The sequence below is a fragment of the Vigna umbellata genome, chromosome 10, assembly GCF_029865625.1.
Source record: "Vigna umbellata cultivar VRB3 chromosome 10, Vumbellata_1.0, whole genome shotgun sequence".
Taxonomy (NCBI): Eukaryota; Viridiplantae; Streptophyta; class Magnoliopsida; order Fabales; family Fabaceae; genus Vigna; species Vigna umbellata.
In genome coordinates this window covers 20,886,861-20,911,026 of record NC_142174.1, presented here as the reverse complement: position 1 = coordinate 20,911,026, position 24,166 = coordinate 20,886,861, and the positions used below count along the sequence as shown (strand labels likewise).

Genomic DNA, 24,166 nt, shown 5'->3' with positions numbered 1-24,166 from the left:
CGTCCTAGTACTCAATACTATTTTTTTAAAATAATTGAAAAATGTTTTTAAAGGTATATAAGTACATGTGTCGCATCGTCCTAGTACTCAATACCATTTTTTTAAAATAATTGAATAATGTTTTTAAAGGTATAAGTACTCGTGTGATCGTCCGCATAATCCTAGTGCTTAATACCATCGTTTTTCTCAACCATATCCAAAATACCAAAAAAATACAAAATCTTCAAAAAATGAAAACATAAACTTTTAAACACACAATCTTTTAGCCATAACTATGTGATCCTTGATTCTCCATCAAAAGTGAATATACGTAGGAGCAATGTTAGTTCTTGTTAGTTTTTGTCATCACCGTTGTGATTTCGGTTGCGAGTCTAGTGGGAAATCAAGAGAGTGAAGCCATTTAATTAAGAGTTCAAAATTGATGTGATTTTTCATTATGTTTTTTCTTTTCCCTTTCTTTTTTGGTATGTCTATTTTTTTTTGGAAAAATGGCATGTGTGTCTTTCTTTTTATTTTGATATTCAAAGTAATTGTACGTGTGTCTTTCTTTATATTTGTATTTGAGATATTTGCATGTGAATATTTTTGCTTATTTGTTATATTTAAAAAATATATGACTGGATATTGAACCCTAGGGTAGAAGACATGTTATACATGTGTTTGGGACTTTCTGGTTGTTTTGGGTATGTTTTATATTATCCCTTCATACACACATTATGTATATCATGAGTAGGGTCCTATATCCAAGTTTGAGTGTAACTTTTAGTTAGAATTACAAAGGTTGTGTACCGAAGTCACTTTACTTCCTGTTTGGCTGTCATGAGAACCTCAGACATAATTTTTTCTTTTCATTCGTATTGTCACAGTTAGTTGTGCCTCAACTGTTGTGAAAATGCGGTGAAGGGAGCAATAACTTTTGTGGCCTTAATTTTCAAGTATTAGAGAACTTGTGAGTGTATATATTTGGTTTTAAAACTTTAAACACCCAACCTTTGATAAGGCACGAAAGGGAGATTAGTTGTATCATTTGTTCTTCACTTTTTCTTTTTATTTTACAATAACTGTATCACCACTTTTTTAAGAAAAAGAATACAAAAACATGAAGAAAAATAAACAAAAATAAACAAAAAATAAAAATTGAATTAATACTTAATTATTTTTCATTCTATTTGTTATTAAGTTTATGTGATCATTCTAAACAAAAAATTAATAAACGAATGAGACAAAATAAATAATTATTTGGACAAACCAGTTAATTGAATAAAAATAGTAAAATAAAAACGTTTATCATTTATTGTGAAATATTTATTTGATATCCATGTTACGAAATTCCTCAAATAAATCCATTTCCATAAGTTTCCATCATCTTTTGTCCATTAAAGAAAAATTACCTTACATGTGAGTTTGCCTTAAATTGATCACAAGTAATTATTTGAGCACAAAAAAAAAATACAAAAACAAGGGGGAACGTTTCACAATTTTTTTTCTTGTAAATTGAGATGTTTGAAAAAGAAAACGATCATGGTTTCAGATTATATGTGGACATGTTTTTCATCATAAAAGAAAAAAAAAGATAATTATTATTGTAAGATCCATGAAAAATATTTACCTTAATTGTAACAATTTTATTACTAGTAGTAATAAATTTCTTCGTGAATGAAAAATATAATTAATAAGTTAAATATAGAAATTTTGGTAGCTTAAATGGTAGAAAATTGTGGTGATTTCATCAAGTTTTTTTCTACTTTTTTATAAGAAAAAAATTAAAAAAAATTAAAAAAAATTAAAAAAATTAAAAAAAATTATTAAATTTTTTTTTAAATATTGATAGTGGATAAAACACTTCAGATTTTAAGGCATTATTGAGGAATCCATTATGTAAGTGGTGATTAAGATATTAATATATTAAAATAATAAATAATATTAAAAAAATTGATGAATAGTAAAATTTTTGGACTATAAATTGTCATGAGAGGGGAGACTATTTTGCATAAAGAGAGGAAGAATCAAGTGAAAAACCTTGAGAAAAAGAGAAGAAAGAGTTAGGAAGAAATTTTTACTTACAAGAGTAGAGGCTCTAGAGAGTTTTCGGAGAAAACAAATTCAGAGCAAGAGAAGTCTGTAATAGAGGTAGGGGAGCCAACCTTTCTAAGCTTTTATATTATGATTTAGAATTGTTTTATTACTATTCATGTCTTGAAATTTTGTGTGAATACTGTTAATGAAAAACATATGTGCTTACTGTATATCAATCTATAGTGAATTTGTGTGTTAATATTATATGCTTTTTTTTGAATCTGTAAATACGAAATTTGTTAAAAACTAGTTGAGAAACACTTTGGCTAACGAAAGACTTGGTACTTAAGTTGTCCATTGTGACACACCTCTGTTTCCTTTCGATAGGTTTTTAACTTAATTCTTCAGATTGAGTATAGTTAAATTATTGTTCAATATATGTCGTTGGTATGAAAATGTATGATGGATTCATGTTATTGTGGTAGATATGGAATTATGAATTATAATTGTGATGGTAGGATAGAGGAATCTTAAAAATCGAAGTTGGTACATGCTTGATCATAGAGTAGTCCTGGTCAAATCCAGTAAGTTGTGACTAGTCATATGTACTGGCGTTTATGGTGAGTTTGATTCGTCAAACATTTGATTCTTTTTTGATGACCATTTATGGTGATATTTTAGTATTGTTAATTTATTTTGTGATATATTCATTTTGTATGATTTCTGTGATGATTGTAATTTATCATATTGAATTTGAATTTATGCATCTGAACATGATATGAGTATTATTGGGAGATTTCGTAATGGTATAATATGAGTTGAGGAATGTGAGCAATGTATGAGTCTCGCGGAGAGATTCTGTAATGCCATGGTATGTGTGTATATGTTGATGTTAAGGGTCCTGAAGTTGAAGGTTATCCTGATACTCTAATAATCATCCAGAAAGGATGAATTATGTGGTGAGAGGGGCAGGAGGTCCTGGTCTATGTGCCGGTTTTGGACATAGTGTTGAGGACTAAGAAGGCATCACAAGTGCGTAACCTCCCGTTGACCGCTCATCAACATATTATCGGGATAAGTGTCTATTGGGTATTGTGGAATATTATTATGGGGAGATTTCGTAATGGTATAATATGAGTTGAGGAATGTGAGCATGACATGAGTCTCGCAGAGAGATTCTGTAATGCCATGGTATGTGTGTATATGTTGATGTTGAGGGTCTTGAAGTTGGAGGTTATCCTCATACTCTAATAATCATCCAGAAAGGATGAATTATGTGGTGAGAGGGGCAGGTGGTCCTGATCTATGTGTCGGTTTTGGACATAGTGTTGAGGACTAAGAAGGCATCACAAGTGCGTAACCTCCCGTTGACCGCTCATCAACATATCATCGGGATAAATGTCTATTGGGTATTGTGAAATGGGTGTCCATTGAGTATTGTGGAATGAGTGTCTATTGAGTATTTTGGAACAGGTGTCTATTAAGTATTGTGGGATGAGTGTCGATTAGTAATTGTGATATTGTGGGATGAGTATCTATGATGTGATTGTTGTATGATGGCATGAGTATATATGATGCGATTGTTGTATGATGGTATCAGTGTGTCTCACATAATTATTATATGAGGTTTGTTGTGTGCATCAAAGTAAATATGCATGTTTTATAAATGATTGGTTGCATGTTAGCTTACCCTACTTGTTTGTTTTTGTGTTTGGTAATGTGCGATGATCGTATAATTCATTATACGGGAGCAGATGAAGGAATGTCGTCTAATTCAGTGTCAATGAAGAAAAAGATAGAATAATAAAGTAGAAGAACTCAAGTTATAATTATGATTTTGTAGTTGAAATATGAGTTTAAAATATGTATAGACATATATCAACTATGAATTTTTAAGTGAGATTATGGGATGTTACCGTAAATATAATGTTACAATATATAAATTATGAATTATCAAGAAGTGTGAGATATTGAAATGTTACAATTATCATTATTTTACACCCATTTTAAGTCTTAAATATTTTCAAAAAAAAGAAACACCTTCTTCCTTTAAGTTGACATAATGTTTGCACCCAGTTTAATAGATAGTTCACCAATAAAAAAATTTAGGTCTGAAAATGAAGGAAAGGGTTTTTAAGAAAAAAAAATGAATGAAAAAATAATAAAATAAATAAGTGAACAAAAAGAGATCAAATATATTGGATGTAACATTATTAATAGGTCATTGTCCAATTTTTACAAGTTTAATAAAGTCCATATAGATCAAAATTTGATTGATTATGTTATAATTTAGAAGAAAATATTTTTGACGTACCGTAAGATTTGTCAAGAGAAGTTCAAAATATATATAAAAAAATGTGTTTAGAGATTCGCTTATGGATGTTGGGACGATCTTCTTATGAGTACATGTTTCTAAGAGTCCCTTAAAAAATTATCCTTCATTTATCATATTAATTAGGAGCATTTCTTTGTCATTATCCATGGATTTATTTGTGTCATTTGCCATATATGTCATAACATTACTCTCGTCCAGGCTTATAAATAATGCTCCTCTCAATTCATTTTCTTAAATCTGAGTTTAACTTGGTCCAACCCTTGTTCAGTTTTAAGCCCAAACCATTTTCAAAACATTAATTTTTGTGTTAATTGTTCACTTTGAGTTCAAACTTTGTACAATTTTTCTTACAATGTTTCAAATCTTAATTACTAACCAAAGTTTGTGATTGTTAGTTTGTTTATTATACATTTCATTCATCATTTAACTCTATTGTGGTGATTATTTAGGCGTAAATCCTTATTTTTTTTACCTCGTTTATGTCATTAATTGATTCAAGTCACAGACTTTTTATCTTAATTGATCAGATAAAAAAAATAAGAATGATTCCATGAATTAAAAATAACAACAAAATGAAATTTAATTTTTGAATGTGTATATAAAAACAAAATACACAGTCATGCGTGTATAAAAAAAAAGAATACATTTTACTTTTATAGTACTTTTTGAATCATTACAAAGATAATAGTGCCCCTAAGTAGTCCACAAATACAAAAGAAAAAAAAATACAAAAATACAAAAACAAAAAAGTAAGAGGTCGACTTAAGAGTTCCTCACTAGTGCAACTTATCAAAGTGGATTGACAAGTACGTTGTTCCCTCTACCATCTCAAGTGCTTCTGCATCTCTTTATAATTTTATTTTATTCTTAAAATACTCTACACTTCTCCACTATTTTTTTTATTTCAAAAATACCATACACCTTCCCATTATCCTCAACAATATTAGTGACAGTGTCCATGAAAAATCATGAAAGAAGAAACTACCTTTAACTACCGTTGTCACGAAAACTTTCTCCAATTTTTTATTGAAAAAAAAAGTAAAATTTCACATTAATAATTTGTTCAATGAGCTAACTCGTTTGAAAAATTCACACCAACATGTTATGTCACTGTTTTATTAAACCCTTATAGGTATATTTAAATAACATAGTTAACATTTATATGATTAAGTAAATATAAATATAATTAAACTTAATATTGTTAAAAATATTTATTAAAAATATCAATTTTCATAAAAATATTTGTTAAGATTTATATACAATTTAAACTTTGTTTGAATTTGAGGAGGGAAAAATTGTTTAATTTTTAAAATTAAGACTAAATTGAGACAAAATAAAAATATAGGGATCAAATTGCAACATAATAAAAATACAGGGACCAAATTGAGAATAATGAAATGACACGTGGCCTGACAATGACACGTGGCACTGTCAGTGCCATGTCACACTACCATTGCCACATGGCACACTATCAGTTTGACACGTGGCATTTTTAAATTTTACTTTTAAAAAAATAAAAAATAAAAAATAAAATAAAAAATAAAAATAAAAATAATAAAAATATAATTAAAAAATTCAAAAAAATCACGAACTGACACGTGTCACCCCCTTTAACGGTGTTAGTATGAAACTAACGGCGAGGCCTTAATTGATTCAATTTTTCACAATAAGGGACCTAATCGAGAACATTTACAATACGAGGACCTACTTGAGACGATCCTACAAAAATAGGGATGTTTGAAAGGATTAAACCAAAAATATAATATAAACAAATACAAAACTAAAAAATTTGGTCAAATTGTCAAATTTTCTTTTGTTAGATGAGATCCTCTCATTAGCATTAATCAAGTCCATTTTTGTTTTTGGATTCTGACCTTTTTCATCGTATCCATTTTGTTCAAGCTTTCCTATTATTTCTTTTTCTTCTTTGTTCAGTTTGAAACTTACACAAAATAAGTGTTTCTATCTTTACTTATCACTATGATAATATGAGAATGTAAAATTCTCATATTATCTAATAAAATCTATGTAAAGAAGGCCAACTATCAATACTCAATTTTGTTCGAATAATAAAAATTAAAAATAAATAGAAAAATTATTATTAAAAAATTAAAATTAAAATTGAAAAATAAAAACTAAAGATAAACAAAATGGTTTTTGTTACATATATTCATATATCTCATAACCTAAAAAGGCAAATTAAAAAGGAAACAAAACAATTAAAAATAAAAAATACTATTCGTTTTACTATTTACACCCCTTATTTAACTATTTCAAAACCCTATACTTTTGTTTTCCATTTTTAACCATTTTCTCAATGATCCAAAATAATCCAACATTTTTTTTTTTACTTCATCACCACTCTATCTTTCTTCTCACACCTCACTCTCCACATCACCTACGCATCACACTCCACATCACCTTCCTTTTTCTTCTACTCTTTCCACCTCATATTTTTTTCTTACTAACTTTTCTAGATTTTGAATTTACTCTTTCAAATTATATTTTATTCACCACTTTTTCCACCAACTTTTTTTATTATTTTCTTCATTCATTTTCTCCATCTACTCTTTTACCTCATTTTTTAATCACTAACTTTTATTTATTCTATTCACCTTTCTAAATTTTTATCGTAATTTCTCCATTAACTTTTTTTGTTATTTCTTTCATCAACTTTCTTCATCTAATTTTTTCACCTACTTTTCATATTAATTCTCACTTATTTTTCACACTAATTTTTTTTCACTTTTTTAATTATATTTTATTTCACCTAATTTCTTCATCAACTTTTTATATTAATTCTTTTACTTATTTTTCACACTAATTTTTTCTATTCACTTTTTTAATTATATTTTATTTCATCTAATTTCACCACCCACTTTTTATAATTATTCTTCTACTTATTTTCTACACTAACTTTTTCTATTCACTTTTTTAATTATATTTTATTTTACCTAATTTCTCCACTCACTTTTTATATTAATTCTTTTATTTATTTTTCACATTAACTTTTTCTATTCACTTTTTCAAGTTATACTTTATTCCCTCTAATTTTTTCACCCCCTTATTATATTATTTTTATGCATCTATTTTCTCTACTTATAACTCTATAAATACGTATATACTCATCACTCAATTTTTTACACACGCACACACACATACACAATACATCTCTTCTTCCCCACACCAAACCTTTTCACTCCATATCTTCTCGCCTAAAACTCCACTCAATTTTTCTCCTACAATCCATCGTCATTCTCATCATATCTTTTAATAAGGTACACATATTTGTTTTCAATTTACTTTGCTTTTCTTTTGTTCTTATCATTTTCTTTTACACTTATTTTATTCTTGCAATCCATCTTTTCAAATTTATCATATTTTTCTTCTAAAATACAAATTTAAAAATTATAAAATTACAAAAAAAAAATTATTTTTTAATCTTTTTAAAGGTATAAGTTTTTGTGTGCTTGTCCGCATCGATCTAGTACTTAATACCATTTTTAAAATAATTGAATAATGATTTGAATGATATAAGTACTCGTGTGATTGTCCGCATTATCCTAGTACTTAATACCATTTTTTTTAAAAAGAATTGAATAATGTTTTTAAAGGCATACATACTTGTGTGATCGTCCGTATCATCCTAGTGCTTAATACCTTCGTTTTTCTCAACTGTATCCAAAATACCAAACAAAATACATGATCAAAACTTGAAATCATAAACTTTTAAACACACAATCTTTTAGCAAGAACTACATGATCCTTGATTCTCCATCAAGAGTAGAGATAAGTAAGAGCAAAGCTAGTCCTTGTCAAGTTCACTTCCCAGAAATCCAAAAATTATTCCTAATAATTTCTAATCAAATTTTTCAACTAATTTTCTAAACAAAATTTCCAAACAGATTTTCATAAGAACTATGTACGACTGATTTCTCACATGTAGTGATGGAAGCTTCCTTGCAATTTAATCACGAGCACTTCCAAAACCAGAGAAGGCAGCGGTTAGTTGGATGACGATGAGGCACGGTAAGTGTTTGATGAGTGTTTCAATGAAGGTGTATGAGTGGATCAAGGAATCTCAAGCTCTGAAAGCCTTCCAAGAGGGAAGGAAGCTAGAGGAGAATGTGCAGAATAGGCACAAAGTGTTTGAACTCTGAAAGAATGTCTGGAGAAATCTCAACAGCATTTCATTATCAATTCAAAGTTGAATTTACAAAGGATGAAGCCCCCTATTTATAGATGAAGGAGAACTTCTAAGACGTGTTATGCAAGCTATTCTAAAGGCACGTGATGCAATGAAAGGAAGCTTGGGAAGCAAGCTAAGTTTGCCAGCTAAGCAGAACTGCAGAAGAAGATGGAGTTGCTGTCTGCGGTGCCGCTGGGCTGTACAGAATTCATGCATCTGAGCGGTAACAGCGACATCTTCAATTTTAGCTCCTTTGCTTTCCCTTGCTTGGTTACTCCTCCAAGTGTTTGCCAAGCTTTATTTAATGACCTACAAAACAATGTAAAGTTATTTAAAGAGGAGGAAGATTTTAGTAATTAATACTCCATAAGAGCAAAGTAGTGAGTGCTCCCTCTTCCTCTTGGATTCTCTTAGACATGGCTCTTGTTAAAGGTCCTATGTTGAGCTTGGATGGTCCTCCATCAGTCCCTCCCTCTTGAAAAAGATCTGTCCCCAGATCTTGGGAACCCTGTTGGGCATCTCCTATGAAAGGAATTAGATCACAAATGTTAAAAGTAGGACTGACACCATAACTTTCAGGAAGGTCTAACTGATATGCATTATCATTTATCTTCGTGATCACTTTGAAAGGACCATCACCTCTAGGGCTTAATTTGGATTTGCGTTGAGAAGGAAATCTATCCTTTCTCAAGTGAAGCCAAACTAAGTCTCCTTCTTTTAAGAGTATTTGTTTTCTCCCTTTGTTGTTGTATTCAGAATACTTTTGAGTTTGTTTTTCAATATGTGTTTTAACCTTTTCATGCAACTTTTTGATGAACTCCGCTTTAGAAAGACCTTCTTTATGAAGAAAAGAAGATGTTTCTGGAAGGGGAAGTAAATCAAGAGGTGTGAGAGGGTTAAAACCATAAACAACCTCAAAAGGAGAAAGTTTAGTAGTTTTGTGAACTACTCTATTATAAGCAAACTCTATATGAGGTAGATGATCATCCCAATTTTTAATATTGCCCTTCAACATTACCCGTAATAGAGTAGATAGAGACCTATTTACTACTTCTGTTTGCCCATCAGTTTGTGGGTGACATGTAGTAGAAAATAGTAGTTTAGTTCCTAGCTTAGCCCAAAGTGTTTTCCAAAAGTAGCTAAGAAACTTAACATCTCTATCAGAAACTATAGTTTTGGGTAAACCATGCAATTTAACAACTTCTTTAAAGAAGAGTTTTGCTATATAGCTAGCATCATCTACTTTGTGGCAAGGTATAAAATGAGCCATTTTACTAAATCGATCAACCACCACAAAGATAGAATCAAAGCCCTTTTGAGTTCTTGGTAGACCTAAGATAAAATCCATACTGATGTCTTCCCAAGGGGTACTAGCTATGGGAAGAGGAAGATAGAGTCCATGAGGCATTACTTTAGACTTAGCTTGTAAACAAACTATGCAACTAGAATAATGCTTTTGGACATCTATTCTCATGTGTGGCCAATAAAATTTGCTTTTCAAAGTATGAAGAGTTTTATCAACTCCATGATGGCCCATGAGTCCTCACCATGACTTTCTTTGATAAGAAGCTTTCGAATAGATCCTTGGGGTATGCATAGTTTTCCTTTATTAAAAAGATACCCCTCAGAAATATAAAATCCATCGAATGGCTTCTTAAGACAAGATGCATAAGTAGATGCAAAGGTAGGATCAGATTCATAAAGTTGTTTAATGTCATCAAAACCTAGTATTTGGGATCCTAGAGTAACTAGCAATGCATGTCGTCTAGATAAAGCATCCGCAACAACATTAGTACTCCCCTTTTTATGTTTGATGACGTATTGAAACTGCTCAAGGTACTCAATCCACTTTGCATGCCGCTTGTTCAACTTTCCTTGCCCTTTAAGATACTTGAGAGATTCATGGTCAGTGTTTATTATAAACTCTTGAGACACTAAGTAATGCTCCCAAGTTTTCAATGCTCGAATAAGGGCATAAAGTTCTTTGTCATAGGTAAGATAGTTCAAAGTAGGTCCCCTAAGTTTTTCACTAAAATAAGCTATTGGATGACCTTCTTGTATAAGAACAGCGCCTATTCCTACCCCAGAAGCATCACATTCTACTTGAAAAGCTTTGGAAAAATTAGGTAAATGTAGAATGGGTGCATGTGTTAACTTATGCTTTAAGGTCTCAAAAGCTAGACTTTGTTTCTCATCCCATTTGAATGGCACATCCTTCTTCAAAAGTTCATTAAGGGGAGCAGCAATAGTAGAAAAATTTTCTACAAAGCGTCTATAGAAACCTGCTAGACCTAGAAAACTTCTTACTTCTCCCACTGTTTTGAGGATAGGCCATTCTTGGATAGCTTTGATTTTGCTAGGATCAACATGTACTCCTTCTTTCTCAACTTTGAAGCCTAGAAAAATAACACTCTCTTGACAAAAGGTACATTTGTCAAAGTTGGCAAATAAATGGTGTTGTCCAAGCAAAATCAATACTTTCCTCACATGATGAAGATATTCTTTAAGACCTTTGCTATAAATTAAAATATCATCAAAGTAGACTACAACAAAGCTGCCTATGTATTCCTGAAGGACATGATTCATTAATCGCATAAGGTACTAGGAGCATTGGTTAAGCCAAAAGGCATGACTAACCATTCATAAAGGCCAAATTTGGTCTTAAAAGCGGTTTTCCATTCATCTCCTTCTTTAATTCTGATTTGATGATACCCACTTTTAAGATCAATCTTGGTGAACATGTTTGCTCCATGTAATTCATCTAGCATATCGTCCAATCTAGGAATAGGGTGCCTATACTTGACTGTAATGTTGTTAATAGCCCTGCAATCTGTACACATTCTCCAAGATCCATGATGGAAACCCATTTAGGGCATTCCATTCAAAGGAGTATCAACTTAAGCTAAGGCTAAGAAAGGGAAGTGAAGATGGATTGTTAAAGACTCTTTCTTGATTTTTCTTCTCTAAGTCTTAGTAGGATTTTCTTTAATATACTTATACTTTGTTTTGTAGGAACTAATAAATCTTGGAAACCATGATTGAGCCATCCAAGAAGAACCAAGCAAAGGAGCCAAAAAGCAAAGGAGGTGCTTACGGCATGCACCAGCATTTTCCACGTGAATTAGCTGATGTGGAAGGAAGCACACACCTTGCTGGATGAGCTGGAAAGAGGCATGGAATTTGCTTGATCAAAATAAATCTGAATCATTTGAATTTAGGAGGGAATTAGAATTAGAAATTAGGCTCCTCTTCACCTATAAATAAGAGGGCCTTTTCCTTGTATTGATTCACTTTTGAGCTTAATGATATGCTACAGAAATTGTTTTCCAGCTTTTGTGCTCTTAAGTCACCTTTGAATTACTACTTCTCCTCCTTTCCTCAAGCTTCCTTCCTCTGTATGAAGGCCCTCTGAGCTGTGAGGCTTCACCCATACACCTTTCCTCCATTAAAACACATCAAACAATGCATCATTTCATCCATCCGCTGCACCAATTTTCATTACTGGTTTTCTCTGGTCTGGAACCTCTTCCTGCACGTTTCCAGCTGGGAATTGGTCTCCATCAAGTGGTATCATGAGCTTAGGTTATCCACGCAAACCAGAGCTAAGTTCCTCTTCCATTTTTCTGTTTCAATTTTTCCAAATCAGTGTGTTCTGTTTTGTTTCCAGAGGTGCTGTTTTTCATTTCTGTTTTGCTGTGTATTACTTTTCCAGTAGTTCAAATTGAGTTTCCTTTGTGTGTTGATGTTGTCCTTTCATTTTAAACGGTGAATTTTATTTGTTTGAGTCATTTCCAGCTTTAATTTTCAATTTCAGTGTTGTCTTGGTCATGTGCAAGTGAATATTGCAGTTTTAAGTCTGTCACTGCTTTGGTATTCTTTTCTGCTGGTTTAATTAGTTTTGCTTGAGTTCAAGTGCTAGATAAACTATATATCAACCAATAAAGGCAATGAGAATTTGTTCTAGCCTTGGTGATACAAGCTAAAGCACTAGAAATCTATTTTGATTTCAAATCTGTGTTGAACTCTGCTGCAGAATTTCAATTCTGTTTTTAAATCATGAATCTGTTTTCCAGTTGATTTTTTTTAATTCCAGTGCTTCATACAAATTTGGTTGATGATATTTAATGATGCTAAAAGTGTAGCAGATCATTACAAGCAATGAAATGCAATTTGCATAGCTTGGTTGCTCACAATTAATAGCATTCCACTGTTGCAGTTTTAATCTAAGCTTTTCACCGTGCTAAGTCTCCTTGAATTGTCTAATCTGAGTTTGTCATGCTAAGCACATTAAATCTAGCTTAGATCTGTGTTTTTACACTTCTTAGAGTCATTTCCTTTGCTGTCCAGTTTTGAATCCATGAAAAATTAAAAGTGGTTGGTTATTTTGGTGCCATTTACTGCATAAGTGGTACAGCAGTAGGGATTTTCGAAAATCTGCTGTGTCCTTGCTGATTTATAGCTTGAGCAAGTTTCAATTGATGGTTCAAAGTTGCTAGTACTGTTCATTTGGTCAAAACATGACTTATATGCAAATTTGCATTTGAAACCATCAATTTTGAGTTAAAATTGGAAGTGGACCAGTGAATTCACATTGCAATCTGTTTTCCAGCTGTTTCAATGTTTAAACATCTTTAAAATGATGATACAAAGTTGTTTGATGCATCAATTGAACTGCTGAATCACTTCCAATCAATTTTGGGTTTAAAACCACCATTTCAGTCCACTTTTTCTGATGCAGAAATTATTTTCCAGCAACTGTTTTGGTCATTCTTGTTCAAATTCATTTCTGGATTGTAGTAAGAGCTGGTTCAATGTTTAAAAATGAAAATACATGATCAAAAGAAGAAGTATCAAGTGTTAAAAAGCTGTTAGAACCAACCAATCCAGATTACAGGCCCTGAAAAATCAAAAACACAAAATCTGAAATTCATTGGGGCATTTTATCAAACACTTCTGAAAATTATCAAACAGTTTGCATTTGGAATAATTTCTGAACTGTGGTTGTGTTTTTCTTGCTTTCTTCATCCATTCTAGTGCCTTTGATAAGTTCCTCTTGTGTACCTACTTTCATTTGTATACTGTTCCAATTGTTTGTGTCTATTTTTTGGCATCTAAAGTGTTCAATACAGCAGCCTATACTGGTGTAGTGTGCAGAATTTTGGTGCAGATTTTTAATCTGTTTGGTGTGATTTCTAATGAGTTTTGGAGTGTGTGTGCAAGTTGTTTGGGGCATCCAGCACCAGAGACCTAATCCTACTTTGGTAGTCTTCTAGGAAGTGGTTTGAGAATTGAAAGTGGAGCAAGGAGGAAGACTAAACAGCAGCCCAAACACCACTGTCCAGCAGCTGAAAAACTCTGTTACAGCAGCATTTCAAACCTGGAAAAAGAGCAACTCACACCTTCATTCAATTAGCTTTGTGCAGCAGCAAGAAGACAAAGTTTTCATTAAATTCCTGGCCTCATTTCAAGTCTATATCACGGAATTTGCTGTTTGAAAAGTGTATTTCAGTTTATTTTTTGCTGTTTTGAGTTAAGTGACTTGGGAAAATGCTCTTGAAGCAATTCCAAGTTCACAATTGAACATTGTAATAGTCCAATTTCGTTTTCTTTAGTGTGGAAGTGTGTCAAGGGGCTCCAAGTGTCACTTGCACTTTCACTTAGGGCTGTCTAGCATTTACATTCTTGCATCTTTATTGCTTTCCTTAAATGTCTTGAGTAATCTTTTTGTTTTTTTTTTAAGTCTCCGTGGTATATAGGATTGCATAGCATTTAGTCAACCTTTCTTTGGTTTTAGGTTCATTTCATAACATTTGAAAAGAATTTGAAGAATTTCTAATTAGAAACTTAGGTAAAAGATAACTTTAAGGAAACTCTGGCTAAGGAAGAACTTGGTTTTTAAGCTTGTCCATTAGTGACTCACCTCTTCTTCCTGGGGGCTACTTAGATACATCTTTCACCTTTAGAATCTCTTTAAGAAATTTTTCACCAAAAACAAAGAAAAATTGTGAAAATCTTTTCATTCATTCTTTGTCAAATATTTTGAAAACCTTGTAAAAACCTTTTTCATTTGACAAGAATGAGTCAATCAAGTGTGCAAGGTAGCATCAAACCCAATAGTGAGAGTTCTTTAAGGGAAGAATTTCAAAAATTTGAACAAAGGGATAGAGAGATTAGTGAGCTCAAAGACATGATTAGTCAACTTTTGAAATTAAAAAGATGAATGAGGAAATCATGATCACCAAGAAAGAAATAGAAATGAGTGAGCTTAGGAACTTGTTTGCCCAATACATGAAAAATCAAAATGAAGGTGAACAAAAAGAAAGCAGGAAGGATGAAAGGTACAACCAAGCTAGGAAAGATATTCCATTCTTTGGTAGGGATATTAGTGCTTTAACATATTTAGCTTGGGAAAGAAAAATTGATAAAATACATCTTTTTCTTACTAGAGATAGTGAATCTTTTGCTCTTAACATATATCTTTCTAGATTAGAAGAACATGCAAGTGAGTGGTGGAATCATAGGCAATATAGTGTCAAGAAAGGTAGAAAATCCTCCATTCATGATTGGTATGAACTAAGAGCTTGCATGAGAAGAAATTTTGTTCCTCTTTCAGCCAAGAGAGACCTAGAATTAATGGGAGACCTCATTCAAGAGGGAAAAACATTTATGAAAGGTCTAGATGGTTTCTCTAGAAGGGAAATTGAATTTAAAGAAAAACTTGAGAAACTCTTGGATAAGAGAAGAAAGAGAGAGACTAGAAGGAGAGAAGAGGAATTGAGAGAAAAGAGAAAGAGAGAAGAAGAGAAGAGAGCAGAAGATGAGAGAAGAGAAAAAGAAAAGAGAGAAAAGGAGCATTTGCTACTGATGGCAAATTCTACTCCTACAATTCAAAGGGAACCAAAACGGGAAGGTTTCCAATCCTTTAACTCTTCTTCAATTATCTTTAAGTCTTTGCATGATAACTTCTCTTTTAAACCAATTGCCACACAAATTATCATTACACTACCCTCTTCAAAATATGGCAATTTAAATCTTGAGTTATTGTTACCCTTAGGGATACAAGAAACTCAAGATAAAAGAAAAGTGACTTGTGAAATAGGACTTTCAGATTTCTTTAAAACTATAAAACAAAGTCCTTATTCTAAAGTTACTTCCATAAAAAAATTATTTCTTGGATTGATACTAATTGGAGATATATTTGATGCTTATTGTAGATATATTTTTGATCCAGGAGGAAAGTAACAAACCAAAGTTGTGCTTCTTTATATCTTCCCGATTTGAGGACAAATCGTTTTTCAAGAGGGAGGGTATGATGGAAACCCATTTAGGGCATTCCATTCAAAGGAGTATCAACTTAAGCTAAGGCTAAGAAAGGGAAGTGAAGATGGAATGTTAAAGACTCTTTCTTGATTTTTCTTCTCTAAGTCTTAGTAGGATTTTCTTTAATATACTTATACTTTGTTTTGTAGGAACTAATAAATCTTGGAAACCATGATTGAGCCATCCAAGAAGAACCAAGCAAAGGAGCCAAAAAGCAAAGGAGGTGCTTACGGCATGCACCAGCATTTTCCACGTGAATTGGCTGATGTGGAAGGAAGCACACACCTTGCTGGATGAGCTGGAAAGAGGCATGGACTTTGCTTGATCAAAATAAATCTGAATCATTTGAATTTAGGAGGGAATTAGAATTAGAAATTAGGCTCCTCTTCACCTATAAATAAGAGGGCCTTTTCCTTGTATTGATTCACTTTTGAGCTTAATGATATGCTGCAGAAATTGTTTTCCAGCTTTTGTGCTCTTAAGTCACCTTTGAATTACTACTTCTCCTCCTTTCCTTAAGCTTCCTTCCTCTGTATGAAGGCCCTCTGAGCTGTGAGGCTTCACCCATACACCTTTCCTCCATTAAAACACATCAAACAATGCATCATTTCATCCATCCGCTGCACCAATTTTCATTACTGGTTTTCTCTGGTCTGGAACCTCTTCCTGCACGTTTCCAGCTGGGAATTGGTCTCCATCAATCCATCTTTCTTAGGTACTAACAACACTGGTACCGCACAAGGGCTAAGGCTTTTCTGTATCCACCCTTTTCCCAATAAATCATTAACCTGCTTCTCTATCTCTTTGGTTTCTGTGGGGTTAGTCCTATAGGCTGGCCTATTAGGAAGACTGGCTCCTGGAATTAAATCAATTTGATGTTCAATTCCCCGAAGAGGTGGTAAACCACTTGGAACCTCTTTAGGAAATAAATCATCAAACTCTTTCAAAAGCTTTTGTAACCCCTTTGAATGAGAATCAAGTGGATGATTTATGGAAAGAAGTGCCTCCTTACAATAGAGAAGAAAGTGAGGTTGTCTAAGGAAAAGATTTTTGGAAGTGTGTGGTGGGACAACTTCATTGGTTGAGGCACTTTCAACCAAACCCAACTTCTTCTCTTTGGAAACTTTATTAGAGTAAAGTTTCTTCTCACCATCCAACTTCTTCTTAAGTATTATTTGATCCTCTCGCACTTGTGATGGTGTAAGAGGACTCAAGATAATCTTTTTGCCTTTATGTTGAATGGTGATCTTGTTGGTGACTCCATCATGCAAAGCCTGTTTGTCAAATTGCCAAGGCCGTCCAAGTAAGATGTGACCCGCTTCCATTGGAACAATATCACAAATGATTTGGTCTTCATACTTGCCTATGGAAATGGGAACACTTACTTGTTCCTTAACAACTATTCCTTCATCCTCTTTTATCCATTGAAGTTTGTAAGGGTTAGGATGAGGAGTAGGAGTTAAGCATAGCTTTTCAACCATTCTAGTGCTACAACAATTACAACAAGAACCACTATCCACAATCATAGAACATGTTTTATCAAGAACTTTGCAGCGAGTGTGGAATAGGTTTGCTCGTTGAGTTTGTTCTAACTCAACATGCTTTGCCTCAAGGAGTCTCCTAACCATGAGAAGATCTCCATCGCAAGGTGGAGCTTCATGTTCCTCTTCAGATGAGGATAACTCAGACACACTAGAGGATGACTCCTCACTATTACTTTTATGTTCAAGGATATAGGTTGACTTTTTAAAGTGACACTCAGTTGAATAGTGTCCTCTGGCCCCACATTTGAAACATCTAGTCTCCCTACCCCTGGTATCTCTGGGTGGCTCTCTTGGAATACTTTGTTCTTTTCTTTTAGAGCTTTCTTTTTCCCTTTTTATCTCTCTATCTTTGCTTTTGAACTTATCTTGTGTCCTTTCTTGCTCTCTCTCCTTTGTTTCCTCATATCTTGGAAAGCTACCCTCCCTCTTAAGATCTCTCCTATATGATGATGTGGTAGGGTAGGTTCTTTTTGTGGAAGCTTTTCTCCTGTTTTGTTCTTCCACTCTCACACATAGCTGGACAAAATCATTTAGATCTAAGTAAGGTAAGAGTTCTACCTTATCTCTAATCTCATAGTTTAATCCACTCTGGAATCTAGCTATGGTGAATCTCTCCTCCTCTTTGATTCCCGCTCTCAACATGAGTAACTCTAATTTTTGCCTATATTCTTCAACACTCATGTTTCTTTGTTGAAGTCTATGGAGCTTGTCCATGACTTCTCTAGCATAATAGGCTGGGACATGTCGTCTGTGTAAGGCTGCTTTCAACTCATTCCAATATTGGATTTTGTAGTCGCCATTCATCCTTTGGTCCTTTATGATGGATGTCCACCAATAAAGGGCTGCACCTTGAAAGGTTAAGGTGGCTAGGGTCACTCTCCTCCTATCATCTATGTTGTAGCATTCAAAAATTTGTTCAACCTTCATCTTCCACTCAAAGTATTCTTCAACATTATCTCTACCATAGAAAGGAGGAAGGTCAAGCTTAGGTTCTACATGATGTTCTCTATGGTTGTGATGTCGCCTAGGAGGGTGTTGATAGTGATCATAAGGTTGGTAAGTATGGTGATCACTATGGTGGGAATGATCATCTTGATCATAATTTTGCCTATGAGAGTGAGTTCCCTGTGTGTGCCTGCTTTGATTGATAGTAAGAGTGGCGACTATTTGCCTGAGCTCATTCAACTCAGTCTTGGTTCTATTGAGCTCTTCTCGCAACTCTATGTTCTCTTGATCTTGAGTGACATTACCTTGAACACTAGAGTGACTCATGCTTGTGAAGTAGAGAAATTGTTTTCACAATGATTTGAAAACCTTGCACAAGTATGAATCAAAACTTTTGAAAGGAGAATTTGAGGTGTTTTTGGTGAATGACTTCTATAGAGATTCTAAAGGTGATGAAACCGAATAGCTCCCAGGAAGGAGAGGTGAGTCACAATGGACAAGCTTAGAAACCTTGTCCTTCCTTAGCCAGAGTGTCTCCTGACGCTTCTCACCCAAGTTTCTAGATAGAAGTCTTTCAAAACCTTTTTGGAATGTAAAGATGTTATGCTCCTAGAAACCAAACGAAGGTTTAACTATGTGAAACGCGCTCCTAAGTATCACGGAGACTTAAAACATAAAAGACAATCAAACAAGAAAATAAATGAATGGAAATGGAAGACAATGATAACCGGCCCTATGTGAAAGTGCAAGTGACACTTGGAGCCCCTTGACACACTTTCACTCTAATAAGTGGGAACTAACTATTACAATGTTGCTTAGTAGACTTGGAATTGCTTGGATAACATTTTTCCAAGTTAATTTAAGTTTGAGAAATGTAAAGCAATTAAACTTCAAAGGTTCCGTGATACAAAGCTGAAAAATGGAGAAAAATGAGCTATTCTATGTATACAAGGGAGGCTACCAAATCTGAATGTAGTTTAGCTCCAACAGTATGTGAAATTTTTGGTGTGAAGGGTGGGGAAATGCTGCTGAAAACTTCACAAGAATGCAGCTTGGAGAACAACCTTTGTAGCCAATTCTACAAACTCTCCACTTCCTAGTATGCTACCCTCTTGGAGGAAGCTTGTTGGAACTTGGATCACCTCAAAATGAAGTTACACTCCACTGTCAAACACTGAAACCGTGAGGTGATGGAAAATCTGCTGCACTAGAAATTAGTTAACCAAAAACCAGTTTTTAAACATAGTTTGGAAGCCAAAATGATGAATGCAAGTGATATACGGCTAGAACAAAAGGTAGCACTCAAAAGGAACCTAGGATAAGGTCTAGAACAGATTATAAAAGCAAGAAAAGACTCAAAACAGTGAGGAAAATCTGTGCTGTAAAACTGTTTGATGTAATTTCCAAACTGTTTGTCAAAATGCCACAAAGAACTGTAGAACTTATGTTTTCTGGTTTTTGATGTGTAAACTGGATTGCAGGGATTTAATTGCCTTTTTCAGATTGGTTTACACCTGTGTATGGATTTAATTGTGTTTGGGACAAGATCCCCCAGCTTTTGCCAAACCAGTTTACAATTTGAATATAAGATGGTGGCTAAAAATATGACAACAGCAGTAAAAGTGGCTGAAAAATAAGAAACAACAGTATGGAATTTGAATGGCAGTGAAGTCAACTGCTCAATGACACTTCAAGCAGCTTTATATCATCATAATAGGTGTATCCAAGCACTCAATCAGCAAAGAAATTGACTGCTGTAAAAGATGACAAGTGCACTACTTAAAAATGAGGAAAATTTGGTGATGCAGCAAGTCAATACCAATTTGGCTCAAAATTTACCATATGCACAGTAACCAACCAATTTCAATTCACCAAAAATGACTCCAAACTCAATGAAACTGATCTAAAACAGACAAGATCTCAACATGAGGTGTGCACTTGCATATTTCAAGTAAAATGATGGTTCAAGATGTGAAATGATACCTTGGCTATGAAAAGAGCAATTGGACAGTGCAAACAGGTTTTAAATGATCAAATGAATGTGTTCAAACAGTTGCAATGCACAGAAACATACACATGCTCGAAATCATAGTCAGAGTTGCTAATTATGCAGCAAAAAAAAAACTAGAAATCTGCATTAGAATTGAAAAAAAATTGCATAGAATCAAGGCTGGCTGGATCAAACAAGATAGAAGAATGGTCCTATGCACTAGATCTAGCTTAGAAAAGATAAGCTAGAAGATTAAAATGGCCTAAGACACAAGCAATGATATCAAGTACGGTGCAAAACTTGAAAGTATTGTGACATTACCGAAACAGAGTTTTAAACAACTCAACTACTCTTTTTGTGATTCATTGTTGATTTGTAACTGTTAACACTTGAAACATGTATAAATGCATCAAAGAAACTTGTCTCAAGTTTTACAATCAATAAATCTGAACAAAAAGGAGTTGCACATGATGAAATCAGACATGCCTCGTATTGCAAAATCTGAAATTAAAGTTGGAGGAACTCAACCACACATTTTGCAATTCTGTGAGTATTGTGAGTTGTTATACTTCTAGCAATGCTTAAGAACATCACAAAAACTCGTACGAAGCATAAGAATCACTAAATCTGAATCAAAACAGATTACAAAATATAAACCCAGAACTTGACTTTTTTCTGCAGAATTTGGAACCAAAAACAGTGTGCACTGCTGTTAACTCAAATGATCAAGCTGATTTGATGTCATTGCTTTATAGGATCAACATAGAGCTTAGTAGATGCACACGACTCAAAGAAAACAAAAAAAAAACGAAGTTGAAAATAGTAGCAATTACTTGACGGAATTAAAACTGCAGTGATTTTCTGCACATGACCGTGATACAAAACGGAAATGATGAATTTAGGTGAATTGGATTCAATTAAAAGAATTGCACCGATTAAAATGAAGAACAAACACTAACGAACAGTGAATAGAATCAAACATTCACTCAAACACAGAATCAAACCAGAAAAACAAAATGGAACAGTGACATATATGAACAGCACAAGACGGAAAAAAAAACAGAGGAATGGATACGAGACACTTAGCTCTTGAAGCGTGACTGAAACGACTGGCTCTTGATGCCAAATGATGGAAGCTTCCTTGCAATTTAATCACGAGCACTTCCAAAACCAGAGAAGGCAGCGGTTAGTTGGATGACGATGAGGCACGGTAAGTGTTTGATGAGTGTTTCAATGAAGGTGTATGAGTGGATCAAGGAATCTCAAGCTCCGAAAGCCTTCCAAGAGGGAAGGAAGCTAGAGGAGAATGTGCAGAATAGGCACAAAGTGTTTGAACTCTGAAAGAATGTCTGGAGAAATCTCAACAGCATTTCATTATCAATTCAAAGTTGAATTTACAAAGGATGAAGCCCCCTATTTATAGATGAAGGAGAACTTCTAAGACGTGTTATGCAAGCTATTCTAAAGGCACGTGATGCAATGAAAGGAAGCTTGGGAAGCAAGCTAAGTTTGCCAGCTAAGCAGAACTGCAGAGGAAGATGGAGTTGCTGTCTGCGGTGCCGCTGGGCTGTACAGAATTCATGCATCTGAGCGGTAACAGCGACATCTTCAATTTTAGCTCCTTTGCTTTCCCTTGCTTGGTTACTCCTCCAAGTGTTTGCCAAGCTTTATTTAATGACCTACAAAACAATGTAAAGTTATTTAAAGAGGAGGAAGATTTTAGTAATTAATACTCCATAAGAGCAAAGTAGTGAGTGCTCCCTCTTCCTCTTGGATTCTCTTAGACATGGCTCTTGTTAAAGGTCCTATGTTGAGCTTGGATGGTCCTCCATCATGTAGTAGCAAGGTTAATTCTTGTCGGGCTTCCTAAAAATATATTCTTTCCTTCATGTTGTGTTGTATTGTTATTTTTGGGGAAAACAACCATTTTGAAAACCACATGAGATTTGTGAGTTTAATTAAAGGTCCTACCTTCAAGCAGACATAATGTAGTGCTAATACATTCCCTACACATAACCGACTCTTGAACTCAAAATACTGATTTGTAGACCATGTATTGTCAGTTTATGGTTTTCTTCATAGTTTTTCAGAATAAACTATGATGACGACTCTCAAACTCCATTTTCAAAGTTTTACTATTTTTTAAAAGATTTTGCCGTCTTCGTCGCGATTTTGGTTGCAACCACATGGATACAAACACTCACTAACTATTTAACTCTAAGAATTTAAATGTCTTCATCATAAATAACCTTGTGCTAGAATTTCATGTTAGTATTGTGGAGCTTAATTTAGTATCACATCGCTCAATACTGTGAGATGTTGTTCTCTATTCAACTATATAAGCAACCCTCTATAAAGCTTGAAAGATACACCAAAATAAATATACTTTCTAGTGTAGTAGTGCGCATAGGCATTTGTATGTTGAACCACATTAAATTTTTGTGTCGTTTATTTCTCTCTTTCCTCTTTTTATTGTCTTATTCCTAACAACTGGTATCAATAGCCAATTTCTTAGTATGTTATATGGTTAGAGCTTTGTTTGATCTTTCACATCAGAAAATGTTTGGTTTTCTTTTTTCTTGGGAATCTCAGTTTACAAAAGTTGTGAGAGCTTTCTTCAAAAGTAGCGGGAGCAATGGCATTGGAAGAAGGGAAGGTGAAGATTGAGAAATTTAATGATAGTGACTTCGGGTTTTGGAAGATGCAGATATAAGACTACTTGTATCAGAAGAAGTTGTATCTACCCTTAAGAGGGGAGAAGCTTGACGACATAGAGCAGTCAGATTGGGAGTTGTTAGATCGCCATACACTTGTGTGATGTGGTTGACATTACTAAAAAATGTTGCGTTCAACATCATGAACGAGAAAGCAACCACATATTTGATGGAGGAGTTTTCAAATATGTATGAGAAGTCATCTACAGCCAGAAATGTGTATTTGATTTGTAGACTTGTCAACCGTAAAATGGGTGAAGGTAACTCGGTTAGTCATCATATTAGTGAATTTAATCCAGTTATTGCACAATTGACATTAGTGTAGATAAATTTTGATGATGAAATAAAAGCATTAATTTTATTATCATCTCTTCCGAAATTTCAGGTGCAATTGTTATTGCAGTTAGTAATTCTACAAGCAAAAACAAGTTGAAGTTTGATAACATTCATGAGTTGATCTTAAGTGAAGATGTTTGCGGGAGAATTTTAGTGGAATCTTCTACTTCTACTTTTGGTTCAGTATTGAGTGTTGAAAAGAGAGGAAGAAATAGCCAGAAAGGTTATAATCAAGGTTAAGGTAGATCAAAGTCTAGAGAGTGACCACAAACAAAAGTACGAAATGATATCACCTGTCAGAATTGTCAAAAGAATTGTCACTTTACAAATCAATGTTGGGCTTCAAGGAAGAACAACAACAAAAAGAAGCAAGATGGTGATCGATAAGAAAATGTAGTTGTTGATAGGGGCAATATGAATGATGAACCCAATCTTTGATGATTTGGTTTTTGATGATCACAACATATTGAATGTAAAAACACATATATCTTCTACTAAAACAATAGAAATGTGTTTTTGTGTTTGATACATATGTTGATTTACAAATGTTTTTGTATGATTAACACATATGTTAGCATGTTGATTTGTTTGCATACTACTATGATTATATCTTCTGTATGCATGCAAAATGTTTTCATGAGATAAAACATAATGCAAAAAGCAATTATGTATGATACAATTGATTACAGTGATATAGTAATCAATTGAATTGATCATATAGCTTATGTTTTGAATTGTGGCAAAACAACAGGTTTTGAATCGATTACATTAAGTGTT

At 33.5% G+C, this 24,166-nt stretch overlaps 2 pseudogenes; one reads left to right on the top strand and one right to left on the bottom strand.

Annotated features, from left to right (window-relative positions):
- Positions 1 to 8,889: 8,889 nt before the first annotated feature.
- On the bottom strand, positions 8,890 to 18,676 carry LOC148192151 (uncharacterized; annotated as a pseudogene).
- Positions 18,677 to 22,974: 4,298 nt separating this feature from the next.
- Positions 22,975 to 23,776, top strand: LOC148192150 (uncharacterized; annotated as a pseudogene).
- Positions 23,777 to 24,166: the final 390 nt, after the last annotated feature.